General features: G+C 29.8%; 3 long non-coding RNA genes and 1 pseudogene across 3 annotated transcripts; all 4 read left to right on the forward strand.

Moving 5' to 3' along the window:
• Window positions 1–403: 403 nt before the first annotated feature.
• LOC138932803 (uncharacterized) lies at window positions 404–13276 on the forward strand (annotated as a pseudogene).
• Window positions 6066–6849, forward strand: LOC138932533 (uncharacterized). The gene is made up of 3 exons (XR_011446782.1): window positions 6066–6118; window positions 6383–6553; window positions 6782–6849. It is a non-coding gene; the product is annotated as an uncharacterized lncRNA (long non-coding RNA).
• LOC138932532 (uncharacterized) lies at window positions 7097–7920 on the forward strand. Its single transcript, XR_011446781.1, has 3 exons — window positions 7097–7126; window positions 7223–7686; window positions 7862–7920. It is a non-coding gene; the product is annotated as an uncharacterized lncRNA (long non-coding RNA).
• Window positions 9074–9770, forward strand: LOC138932534 (uncharacterized). The gene is made up of 3 exons (XR_011446783.1): window positions 9074–9126; window positions 9200–9568; window positions 9708–9770. It is a non-coding gene; the product is annotated as an uncharacterized lncRNA (long non-coding RNA).
• Window positions 13277–13625: the final 349 nt, after the last annotated feature.

Raw genomic sequence — 13625 nt, forward strand, 5'->3', positions numbered from 1 at the left:
CCGTTGTTATAGTACACTGCATGAAGCAACAAGCAACAGAATAGAACGAGTCATTGATGGACGTGTATACCTTCCATATGTGTCTCTTATAATTTTTGAAATAACATTAGATCTAAATGTTTACAATCACATTTTTGAATTGATTTACATCATAAATATGTATAGAAATACTATTGTACAATGTTTTTAAATCAGTTTAAAAATATGATGGTAAACATTTAAGTTTAATATGTTATCACATTGATATCAAAGACATATATTTATATATGTATTTTTATGTGAAATTCTCATTATATTCCAGCATTTCCACAAAAAGAAAATCGTATCTCTACTTCATAATCTGCTTTCTGGGATAAGAAAAATTGATCTTTATCTACGTAGAGATACAAAGAATATGTAGATATACACAAGTTGTACAATAAAGCAAGGAAATTAATAAACTGGATTCAACAATAAATCAAGTGAGTTTTCTAATGATATTTAATATAATACATTAATAATTTTGAACTCTCTCTGCTCTTCTATTGATAAATATATCCTACATACAATTTTTATTATTTTTCATGGAACAAAGTTATACATATATAAATGCATGTATTACTATATTATACATAATTACCCATAATTTCTTTATTCATATGCAATAATACTTTAAAGAGCATATGTACTAATAATTTATTTATTAAATTAGATTAATAATTTTGAACTATTTATATTAGTACACATTCTGTTTAATCGCTAGTGTGTATACAAGATAACTTGTATAATATAATAATACATGCATTTAATTTGGCTTGTTGAAAAATAATAATGAAAAAACAATTACCTGGGAGTCACAAATAATTTTTATAAATAAAAATAGGTTATCAAGAGATATTATATATTCATATAATTTCATATTGTTATTTTATTTTGAAAATTGTCAGGTTTTCATGACTCATGACTCAGAGTTTTCGTCTTAGAATGTTCCACAGAATCTGTCAGCAAAATGGTGTGCGATGATTTTGGGACACCCTGTGTATGTGTGCATTATACTTTCTCTCTCTCTCTCTCTAAGAATAATATTCATAAATATTATAACAAAACTTATTTATATTTTTATTTGAATAGAAATATAACAATGAATCGAAAGCGATTCAGAAAAGACATTTCACATATATCAAAAAGGCACTTAAATCGACTAGCCGCACAAGAATCAAAACTTATATGTGATAGTTTGTTAAATACGAGTATATTGTCACATAGTAATGATTATGAAAATGCAGAATATTTGAAAAATGATTCCACAATCAATTCACATAAGTGTTATGAGACACTTGCAATTGAAAATGACACTATTTCTGAACGAAATAATATATCTATAAAATGTGAAAATGATGAATATATAGAATTGATTGAATCGGATTCAGAACAATCTTCTGTGAGCATTTCCCAAGAATCAGTATCTTATATTGCAAATGCAAATACTGAAAATGCAAATACAACAGACGATTTTAAAAATAGTCTTGCTGTCTGGGCTACAGAGTATCAAATTTCACATACTGCTCTCAGAGCATTACTTCAAAGATTAAAACAACATTCTTGTTTTTCAAAATTGTTGTTAGATGCACGCTCACTTCTATAAACACCAAGAAGACAAGAGATACGTATAGTAATACCGGGAACATACTACCATTTTGGATTACTGAATTCTGTATTAGATATATTGACATCCATAAAGGATAATATTGATTGTGTGAAAATAGCTATCAATATTGATGGATTACCACTGTCGAAATCATCCTCACAACAATTCTGGCCCATACTAGGTTCAGTTCTTTCATATGATAATGTTTTTCTAATTGGACTTTATCATGGAAATGAAAAACCGGCAAATGTCAATGATTTTTTAAAAGATTTTGTTGACGAGGTTAAAGATATATGTGAAAATGGCATTAACGTAAATGGTTGTAACATACCATGCAGACTTGCGGCTTTAATTTGTGATACACCAGCGAAAGCATTTGTTCTGTGTGTAAAGGGACATTCTGGATATTTCAGTTGTACCAAATGTCGAACAGAAGGAGAATATGTAGGAAATCGAATATGTTTCCCACAGGTCAATGCACCACTTCGAACAGATGACGATTTCAAACGAAAGATAGATGAAAATTATCACAAACCAGATATCACTTGTAGTTTATTACAAATACCTCATTTTAAGCCTGTTAATGATGTTCCATTAGATTATATGCATTTGATATGTCTGGGAATTATGCGTAAATTAATATACTTATGGCTTGATGGAGAGTTACATTATCGATTACAGTCTAGAGCTGTCCAAGAAATTTCTACACGTTTAGTAACACAATTGAAGCCTTCAATACCTGCAGAATTTGCAAGAAAGCCACGATCAATGAATTGTGTAAAATTATGGAAAGCTACGGAATATGGATTGATATTGTTATACACTGGTCCATTGGCTTTTAAATCTATATTAAAAAAGAATGTGTATATACACTTTCTAATATTACATGTGATTATTAGAATTTTATCTTCATCAGATTTAAACGAATATGTAACTTATGCACAAGATTTGGTACTTCTCTTTATTAAAAGATTTATGAAACTTTATGGAGTTTATAATATGTCACATAATATTCACAATTTAATACATCTTATTGATGACGTCAAGAAATTTGGACCGCTTGATAATTTCAGTGCATTCAAATTTGAAAACTATATGCAAATATTAAAGAAATACATAAGAAAAGCGGACAGACCTTTACAACAAGTTATACGAAGATATATTGAAAAAGAAATTAACTCAGATTCATCAACTATTTTATCACATTCTGTTGTGGGACATCCAAATTTAATATTATTGCATCATGATGGTCCACTTATATCCAATTGCAAGAATCCACAATATAAAATTGTAAAATACAACGGAATTATATTGAAGAGTAATACACTTGCGGATAGTTGTTGTGGCTTAAATTGTGGTAGCATTGTATCTATAAAAAATATAGCATACTGCACAAAACGAAATATTCCTGTCATTATAGGCCGCGAATTTTTGGAAAAAAAGGATTTATTTAATATGCCTTGTCCATCTTCATTTCTTGGAATTTATATTGTACATTCGTACTCAGATTTGAAATCGTGGCCATTAAAAAATGTTATTAGAAAATATGTGAAGTTACCATATGGAGACGACAAATATGCAGTGTTTCCATTGATACATAGTAAAATGTAATAAAAAACGGCTAAAACGGTAAAAAATATAAATAATTTTATATTTATCTAAATAACAGAATGACTGACACGAAGTTTTATGCAATCGTTGAGTTTGAAGATGGACTTCAAATTGTTCCATACAATTGGCTGAATGAGGATTCCAAGAAAGCCGTTTGGCCTAATTTCACGAATAATAAAAGGTACGACAAGGCGGTGAAATTAATGGAGGAACCGGAACCCACATGGTTGACACATAATATTCGAAAAGTATATGGAACATATTGTAAGTAACATTCTTTTCTTGAATATATATTATTATTATATTAGTTTTCCGTATAATATTAATATATGTTGATGTTTTTTAATAATTATAGGAAAATGATACATTTTTATTATGATTAATTGTTTTGTTGCAGCAAATTATGGAGTGGCAAGGCAAAAATTGAAACAGGCCGAAGAAGAATCAGATCTTACTTCTACTACTGAAAAAGAAGAATATCTGAAAAAGTCTAGAAAAATCAGAACTGCTAAAGTCGTAGACACATCAACGAGCAGCAGCGATGAACTTTCGGATGAATTTATAAGGGAATTTTCAAAAATCCCGAAGATTGATAACGTGGCTACATGTAGGAATAAATCAAAAACTCAAAAAAATCCACAAAAAGGTAAAAGCACTATAAAGCATTAATCAATTAAAAAAGACTAAAATGTTTCAATAATATATTATTGCATGAATTTTAGATATTAATTACAGAAACATCAATAGAAAATGTGCCAAAAAAATTGAGAATAAAGTGGACAATAATAGAACTATTAATAGAACATTAATAAACAATCAGTGCATTGTAGAAATAGGGGAAAAAGATGATTTTCGTAAGTATGATTTTTGGCGAAATAAATTAAGATTTGTACAAGAGATTTATAAATTTGAATATTGTAAAATATATATTATATATGCTTCTGATATCACACACACACACACACACACACACACACACACACACACACACACACACACACACACACACACACATTTGCACGCATTTATGTATACAGAGCTTCCCGGTATTATTGCACGAATAATTAATTTTTGGTATATATTCTTGATACATTCTTTGGATTCCATCTTTTTTACAGAATTAATAATTTTAGTGTTATTAACAGTAAAAAATAAGCTGTTTTATCAAGTAAGCTTTACTATAGTATAAATACATAATAAAATCATATTCTTTAATTTCTATTATCTTCATAATTTCAGAAAATTAGAATGTACCTAAAGCAAAATAATAAAGATATAATATTACAGAAAGATAAAAAAATAACACACCTACAAGGAAAAATATTGGAACAAAGCATCAAAATAAATTCATGAATGCGGAGTAAATATATAAAGTATAAAAATATTGAACTTTTTTGTTTCAGAATTACAAGAGGATGAAAATATCGAACTTTGTGATGGAGAATTGAATGTAATGACTGTGTATGACTGTAACTATAATGTACAAGGTATATATAAATAAATATAAATAAATATATATATATATATATGCAGAACAATTAGTAATAAATATTTGATTCTAGTATATTTTATTTTTTATAATCTTGTGTTTATGACAAATGAGATAGATATTGTATATTTTGGATTTAATAAATCTATGTAAAAATTGTAAAAATAATATATATAATAATAACATTATTTTATTACTTTTAGAATCACAATATACTGAAAATGTGTCCAACCCTAAAGAATGCTATGATAAAGATGATGTTAACTCAACTTTATTAGCAATCAACACATCAGGTTCGAAGTTGAATTATAAAAAAAGTTAGTATAAAAATAATTACTAGTTTATTTATAATTATATATGATATAGTTTGTGTCATAATGTTATTGAGTATGAAACAATTTATCGTCATATACTCTTACACTTTTTCTCATATTTTTAACTTCCCAAATTTTTAAAAAATTTTGTATTTTTTTTATACACCTAAATGTTTTTTATAATAGAAGATTTTCAGCAAAAGACGTGTTATATTGTTCTCTATGTCTTTTGTTGGAAAACACTCGACCTTGACGCTCTTATAATTATTAGAAAAACAAATTGATATGATTTAATAGGAGTATAAGTAATTTTAAAATAACATATATAACGAATGTGTAATGTAGATCGGAAAAATAAAATATATTATATATTGACTTAGTTTACATCAATACTTAAATATGCGTACTGTAAGACAGCGAGTTAATTTGTAGTTTGTCAGGAGAATGGCTTTTTAAAGAGGATAATAGTTTAACAGTTGAACCATGAATTATTGAACTGTATATATAAAAATTATAGTGAACGTGATAAATCGAATAAAGCAATAATTTAAGCACTTATCGAAACACGTATTTATTGGTCAACTCATAAACTCGAACACAGAACTAATAACGAACTCAGAATATAAATGTGATTAATCAATTAAGCATATCACACAAGAACAACGAGACACGTCCGATCTGATTCACGGTTTACAGTTAAAGATGCTCAGACATCCCGACGATCTTACAAACACACCTGTTGCTATGACAATTCTCTTTTGTTAAATAAATAGTTTATGTATCTAAGGAAACACGTTGCTATCATCATTTGAATATAGCGCTTGTATTTATCGATAAAGCGCATGCGCGAGCGCCACTAGTAATTTCTCTGACTATGAGACTGCCAATATCTTACAGCTCGGCCAGCCTGAAACAACATTCGTCTCGAATGATTTGATTCATTACAATAAAAGTAGTTCGGAATTAACACACATATAAATATACAAATTCAAGTTTTTACAACAGGTTTAATATAGGGCTTAATTCTATCCGAAGATAAAATTGAGTTGTAAGGTCTGGATGAAAGGTTGAATCCAGGTATGTCAGTTACAACATATCTATTTTTATTTAATACCTTTGCTATGAAATATGGACCTTTATATTTTGGTTTAAATTTTCTGTTTTCTCCAGATTTCCATAGTGTATCTCTAATAAGAACATAATCACCTATTTTGTAACAAGTTGGTTTTGAATGATGTTTATCATAATATATTTTATTATAATTCTTAATTTTATCCACAGCTTCCAATGCAATTGAACGACTCGTCTGTCTAATATTATCAAAATTTAAATCTGTTTTAGATATTTTCTTTAAACAATTAACTAAATCGGAATCTGCATGATTTCTTTGCTCATATCCAAGGAGCAACTTAGACGGAGATGCTTTCAAAGAGGAATGAAATGTATTATTAATAACATACTGAACTGTTCTAAGACAATCATACCAATCTTGAGATTCGTCGATTAACTTTTGTAAGGATGATTTTAAAAATCTATTCACCCTTTCAACCATTCCATTTGCCCACGGTGCAGCTATAGCAACTAATCTATGGTTAATATTATTTTTCTTTAAAAAATTCTCGAACTCTTGTGAAGTAAATGCAGTTCCCCTATCAGATACTATTATCTGTGGATTCCCAAATATTTGAAATAAGGATATTAAATGTTTTATAATTTCTTTAGTATTTGTGGTTTTTACAGGATACAACCAAGTAAATCTTGTAAACGACTCTACCACGACAAAAATATGTTTAAATCCATGTTTGGATAGAACAATAGAACCAAAATGATCCATATGAATAATTTGGAAGGGGAATGCAGGATTTTCCGTTATTTGCATTTCACCTTCACATGAGTTTGATGCTGAATTTGCCAATAAACATATTATACAATTGTCAATATGAGATCGTACACGCTTACGTAACGAAGGAAACCAATAATTACATAAAATTCCTTGTAAGGTTTTCTCCATACCACAATGCGCCATTTCATCGTGATAAATACGTATTACATTTGGAACCATTGATTCTGGAACATAAAATCGAGGTTTGTCTGGCCCTTTTCTAAAAACTAATCCATTCATCATTGTAAATTTATCATGATCGTTTTCTTCTAATTCTAAAGCAATGCTTTTAATTAAAGGGTCTTTCAGTTGGCGAAATTCCAATTCCATTTCAAGAGGCAATGCGTCAATCAATGCAATCACACGGCTTAATGCATCAACATGAGACATTTTAATTCCCGGTCGATGTATCACTGAAAATGTGTAAGATTGCAATCTTAGAGTCCAACGTGATATTCGCTGATTTAAATGTGCCTTAGTGACTGCATATACTAATGCATGACAGTCAGTAACTACAGTGAAATGTAAACCATATAAATAAATATGAAATCTTTCAATTGCTTTTACTACGGCTAACATCTCTAATTCAAAACTGTGATAACGAGACTCAGCATCATTAGTCGTCTGACTATAATATGCAATTGGAGCCCATTTGTTCGCATCTTGTTTTTGTAACAAAATAGCAGCTAAAGCTATTGAACTTGCATCGGTGTGAAGTTGTGTTTCTGCGTTTGGATCATAGATACGAAGAACAGGATATGAGGTTAATGCTAACTTTAAATTATCAAACGCTCGTTGACATTCGTCATTAAAAATAAAATCATTTGACTTTCGTAATAGATTATGTAGAGGTTTTGCAATATAAGCGTAATTTTCAATAAACTTGCGAAAATAATTTGTTAGACCAAGGAAACGTTGTAACTCAATTGTTTTTTTAGGATACGGAAAGTTTTTGATGGCATTTGTATGTCGTGAACTCAACGTTATACCAGAAGCCAATACAATATATCCTAAATATTCTATGGTCTTTCGTAAAAACAAACTTTTTTTAAAATTCAATTCAAGTGAATTTTGTTTAAACAAAATGAGAATTTTATATAAAGTTTCAAGATTATCTTCAATTGAAGAGGATGGAATTAGAATATCATCAATATAGACAATAACTTTATCCTCTCGAATTAATGACTGTAAAATCTGTATAATCCTCCGTTGAAATTCAGCAGGAGATTCACAAAAACCAAACGGTAAGCGATTGTACTCAAATTGACCATCAGGAGTTGCAAAAGAAAAGTACTTTGTATGGTCAGGATGAATCTTAATATTGTGAAATCCATCCTTAAGATCTAAAAGAGTAAAAATCTTCTTATTCGTTAGCCGCGCTAGACAATCCTCGATTAAAGGGAAAGGGTATTTTTGTTTAACAACCCGATCGTTTAACGGGCGTAAATCAACGCAAAGACGCATTGTTCCATTTTTCTTACGAACTGGTACTACGCGAGCACAGTACGGAGAAACACTGGGTTTAATAATTCCACGTGTTAGCAAATCGTCAGTTATTTCCCGGATTTGAATTCGTTCTGCCCATGCAAAACGTCGCGGTGCATAAGCATAGATTGAATTATCTTTTAACGCTACTTTCACATGATGATCATTATCTGCTAATTCAACTTCCATATTCTCTACTTCCTTAATAATTGCTATTACTTTCTGATCAATCTCATGTCCAAAATCTGTTTTAATATCAGAATAAACGGAATTTTCATTTATTAAAAGATCTTCTAATATTTCAGCAGATGCCACTTCATTAAATAACTTTAATCTATCATCTGCTTTTTTATTTGACGGATGAAAATATAAAGTTATATTATTTTCAGTTATAAAATCTCGTCCTATTATGATATCTACAAAGAAAGAATCATCTTGGAACACAAGAAAATTAACCTTGCCAGTAAAATTCGGAAGAGATTCTAAACAAATTTGAGTATCAATTGATCCAAGAATAGGAATTAAATTTCCAGAAACAGATTGATAAGAAATCAATGGCTTTTCAAGAACAATATTCAAATCATTAAAATATTTTCTGTACACAATTGGTGATATGAAAGAAACAGGACTACCTGTGTCTAATAGAGCTTTCAAAGTGCACGGACTATTATTTAATGAAACGACCTTAAGAGTAGAATCTTCGGTATCCAGTCGTCTGGTAATTATATCGTTGATAGCAGCTATCTGAAATGACCTCTCTGGACTCGTAATAGTTTCTGTCGGTGTTGCAGGATCAATGGCAGCTACTGGTGTTGATATCTTTGAAGCTGTAGATTGAAGTTGTTCTTTTCTCTTCAATCTGAAGCAGTTGTCTTTAATGTGACCACGCGTACGGCAATACACACAATAATTGTTTTCCTTAAAATCCTTTTGAAAGGATGACAAAGAATCAGCTTTCGGAGATGATGTAGCATTGTCTCGTCCTTTGTGTGATTTAAAGTGAGATGGGTACTCTTTCTTCACATTTCCAAAAGAGAGGGTAACCCTGTGCATCTCACTGAGGAAGGCATCCAAGGAATCAGCACGAATGACAGAGGCAGCACTACGAATAGAATCATTTGTAATTCCACCTATTAAAAAGTGAATTGCATCATCATCAGGTATTCTTAGTCTTTGCATCAAAGAGAGTTTTTCCAATGCATAATCTTGAAAAGATTCATTAGGAAAATTCCATTTTCGTGATTCAACTTTTTTCATAATAATTTCATAAGGAATCTTTCTTTTAAAATGTTTCAGTAGAGCTTCCTTGAAACTTGACCAAGTGTCATTAATCGTTCCTGTACCAAGCTCAAACCATTTTCGAGCTGGTTTTACTAATTTACTAGAACCAGCTAACAACATAATATCGTGAGATGCACCATGAATGCGAGACACTCGTTCAACCTTTTGAATCCAAATTTCTACATCATCATCATCTTTACCACTAAATTCAGGTAATTGAGAAGCTAAAAGATTGACAGTATTTACAGAAATCTTAGTTGAAGTCGATGAACCAGTAAAATGGTTTGATGCACTCGCATTAGTTGATGTCGACGAACCATTAAAATGGTTTGAAATACCTGCATTTTGATATCGTGTTTCAGTTTGAGGTATAAAATTAGGAACAGACTGACCTTGTGATCCGGCATTACCCGAAAACGAGGCATAGGATGATAAAAATTCCATCATTTGTTGCATCATTTGTTGTTGATGTTTCGCAAGAAGAGCACCAATCTTTGGAAGAAATTCTTCCGACATCGCTCCTGTAGTATTACTCATTGAAGGAGAATGGGAAACTGTATGTGCTGTTAGAGCTTAATCAGGATTTTGAAAAGCTGGTAAAGCTGAAGAAGCTTCTTCTTCCCTGACGAGTGAAGCAGGATGAGAAGGATCATCAATTGATTCAAAATAGACAGTCTTCCGTCGGTCCGATGCTATGGGAGGATTTGTTGTTTCATCCACATAATTGTTCTTCTCAAAATAAGACATTAGTAGATCAATGCATCCATCACGTGAAGAAGATGGCTTGAGACCATATTTCCTTGCTATTCCCTAGAGTTCCTTAAAAGATAACTTCTCCAACGAAAGACGATCCATGGCAACGGAATAAACAACGTGTTTTTCATGCAAGATCCAAGAAGACTTGAAGACAATTGAATGTGAATTCAACACGTAATTTATTGAATGAAATCACAAGCGCTACGATAGAGTTTAATAACTCTGCTGTTCTTTATTATGAATCACTGAGCACATTCTCTCTCTCACTGAAGATAATGCAAATACTCTTGTACAGTTCACTAATATTATTCATGTATCGATTCTCACTGTTTTAGTACGACTTAATAATCGATCAAAAGATCAAGGGAAAGCGCGCACAATCCCACTTCTGAAAAATTTGTTGTAAGACAGCGAGTTAATTTGTAGTTTGTCAGGAGAATGGCTTTTTAAAGAGGATAATAGTTTAACAGTTGAACCATGAATTATTGAACTGTATATATAAAAATTATAGTGAACGTGATAAATCGAATAAAGCAATAATTTAAGCACTTATCGAAACACGTATTTATTGGTCAACTCATAAACTCGAACACAGAACTAATAACGAACTTAGAATATAAATGTGATTAATCAATTAAGCATATCACACAAGAACAACGAGACACGTCCGATCTGATTCACGGTTTACAGTTAAAGACGCTCAGACATCCCGACGATCTTACAAACACACCTGTTGCTATGACAATTCTCTTTTGTTAAATAAATAGTTTATGTATCTAAGGAAACACGTTGCTATCATCATTTGAATATAGCGCTTGTATTTATCGATAAAGCGCATGCGCGAGCGCCACTAGTAATTTCTCTGACTATGAGACTGCCAATATCTTACAGTACTAAGTATATTATGGCCAATAACAATCATTCCTCGGAAGAATGGGATGACTGTGATTGATCATTATAATATAATTTAGTACGCATATTAAAGTATCGGTGTAAACTAAATCTTTGTAATGTTATTGGCTGATATTATATGTAATAATAAAGCCATTACATATTATATCTGATATAAAAAATTAGATCAATAACTAAATCAATGTTTAAATTGTATTGAAATAGTATGGTAATTTTATTTTATTACTTTTAGAGCCACAATGTACTGAAAATTTGCCCAACCCAGAAGAATGCTATAATGATGAGGATAATATTAATGATGATGTTAACTCAATGTTATCAACAAACAATATGCCAAATGTGAATTATGAACAAAGTTAGTATGCAAATAGTTTCTATTTTATTTATGATTATGATATTTTCATAAGTCCTATATTTAATTATTTATTCGGAAACATTTTTGCATTATATTTCGTTTTTATTTTTATTTTTTTTTTATATTTTCAATCTAGAATTTTTCAAAAATTTCATCTTTTTCACACATACATGAATTAACTTTTTTTAATGTTTTATAGGAATGGAAAATTTTCAACGATTTGTCGTTAGAAAATTAATAAATTTGGAATTAAAAGTTAATAATATGAGCCAAAAAATGAAATTAACACAAATCAAAAGCTTATATTAGACAAACTTTCACTTACTTCAATTTTCGAAATGGAACAAAGAGAAATTGATATTTTTGAAGATTTACCACTCAAAGATGAGAATAGTCTTCAACTCATGGAAACAAAATTAAAAAATGATTTATCTTATCGGAATCAAATGGTAAATCGAATATCTATATTTCAATCTTAAAAATATTTCAGTATTATAAAATTTCTTTGAGAAAAGGAAGGATAATAGTTTAGGATCTGATGGACAATTTTGAAGAGAATATCAGTAGAAAAATTTTAAACAAATTTTATGTATTGAATATTATTTCTTGCATGATAAAATCATATCTATTTTCTAGATTATGTAATGTATTTGATCCGTGCAACATATGTAAATTTCTCAAAGATAGCAGATGCATATGTATATAAATTATATATTTAGATGAAACAAGTTTTTTTATAGAAATTTTATAAAAAAGCATTTATAAACATATATTTTGTGGAATATTTTTATTCAGAATTGCAGATCCTAAGTTATTTATATTCTTTTTCTCGTTTCGAGATGTTTTATGCAAAGAATAGTTAAATATAATACTATAAAATATAATACTATATCATTTTGCTTATACATATTTCGAAAATAACTATTCATAATACTACTTTAAAATAATTTCAGATTAAACAATTGGTACGTTTAACTTGTGACAATATGAAAACCTCATGTTTACGAGTAATAAAATCCATATTATCTAATAATTTGGCGGAGAAATACAGTTGGTACGGAGCAAAAAAAAAACAAAATTTTTCAAAACTGGATATATGCAAAATAATTATGAGTAAGTAAAATATTTAAAAGCAACCTATTTTTTTATTAATAAATTGTATAATTCCTTAATAAATTGAAAGACATTCGTAAATATTTGTAGCATTTATTAATTAATAAAACATATGTTAATATTAATATTTTTCAAGTATCTCTTATATATATTAGAAATAAAGCATACTCATTTCTTACTTGATTAAAATTATATCATAGACATATTTGTTCTTATATTTATTGATGAAATAAAATTAAGTAATGAAAATGTTTCTTTTCCAGATGTGATACGAAAATCACATACTAATGTGACGGACGAGCAGATTGCCGCGCCTATAAAAATAGCTAGCCCATGCTAAAGAGCGCATGGAGCGTTCTCGAAATATACAAGAATGAATCTTATGGATTCCCGAGTGTGCGAAGCAGCAACAATAGTAAAGCCTATTGCACAGTGCAAAGGAACAGGCAATAGGAACAGGGAATAATATAGGCAATAGAAATAACCACATTTCAATTTACCAGAAACTGTGTATCAATGCACAATGGAATGTGGAATAGGCAATAGGAATAAAATTTCCGGCGCGTTGGATTTCCTATTACCTATTCCATATTCCATTGTGCGTTGATATACAGTTTCTGATAAGTTGAAATGTGATTATTTCTGTTGCCTGTGTTATTCTTTGTTCCTATTGCCTGTTCCTTTGCATTGTGTGATAGGCTTAACAGGAAGCAACCGTCCATGATAGCCGTCCATTTTTTATGACAATAAATCTCTGTGTCGCGTCTATTATATTTATATAATAAAATAATGATAAGATA

Source organism: Polyergus mexicanus, unplaced genomic scaffold (genome assembly GCF_030449975.1).
Source record: "Polyergus mexicanus isolate NDT 795.1 unplaced genomic scaffold, iyPolMexi1.0 SCAF_4, whole genome shotgun sequence".
Lineage (NCBI taxonomy): Eukaryota > Metazoa > Arthropoda > Insecta > Hymenoptera > Formicidae > Polyergus > Polyergus mexicanus.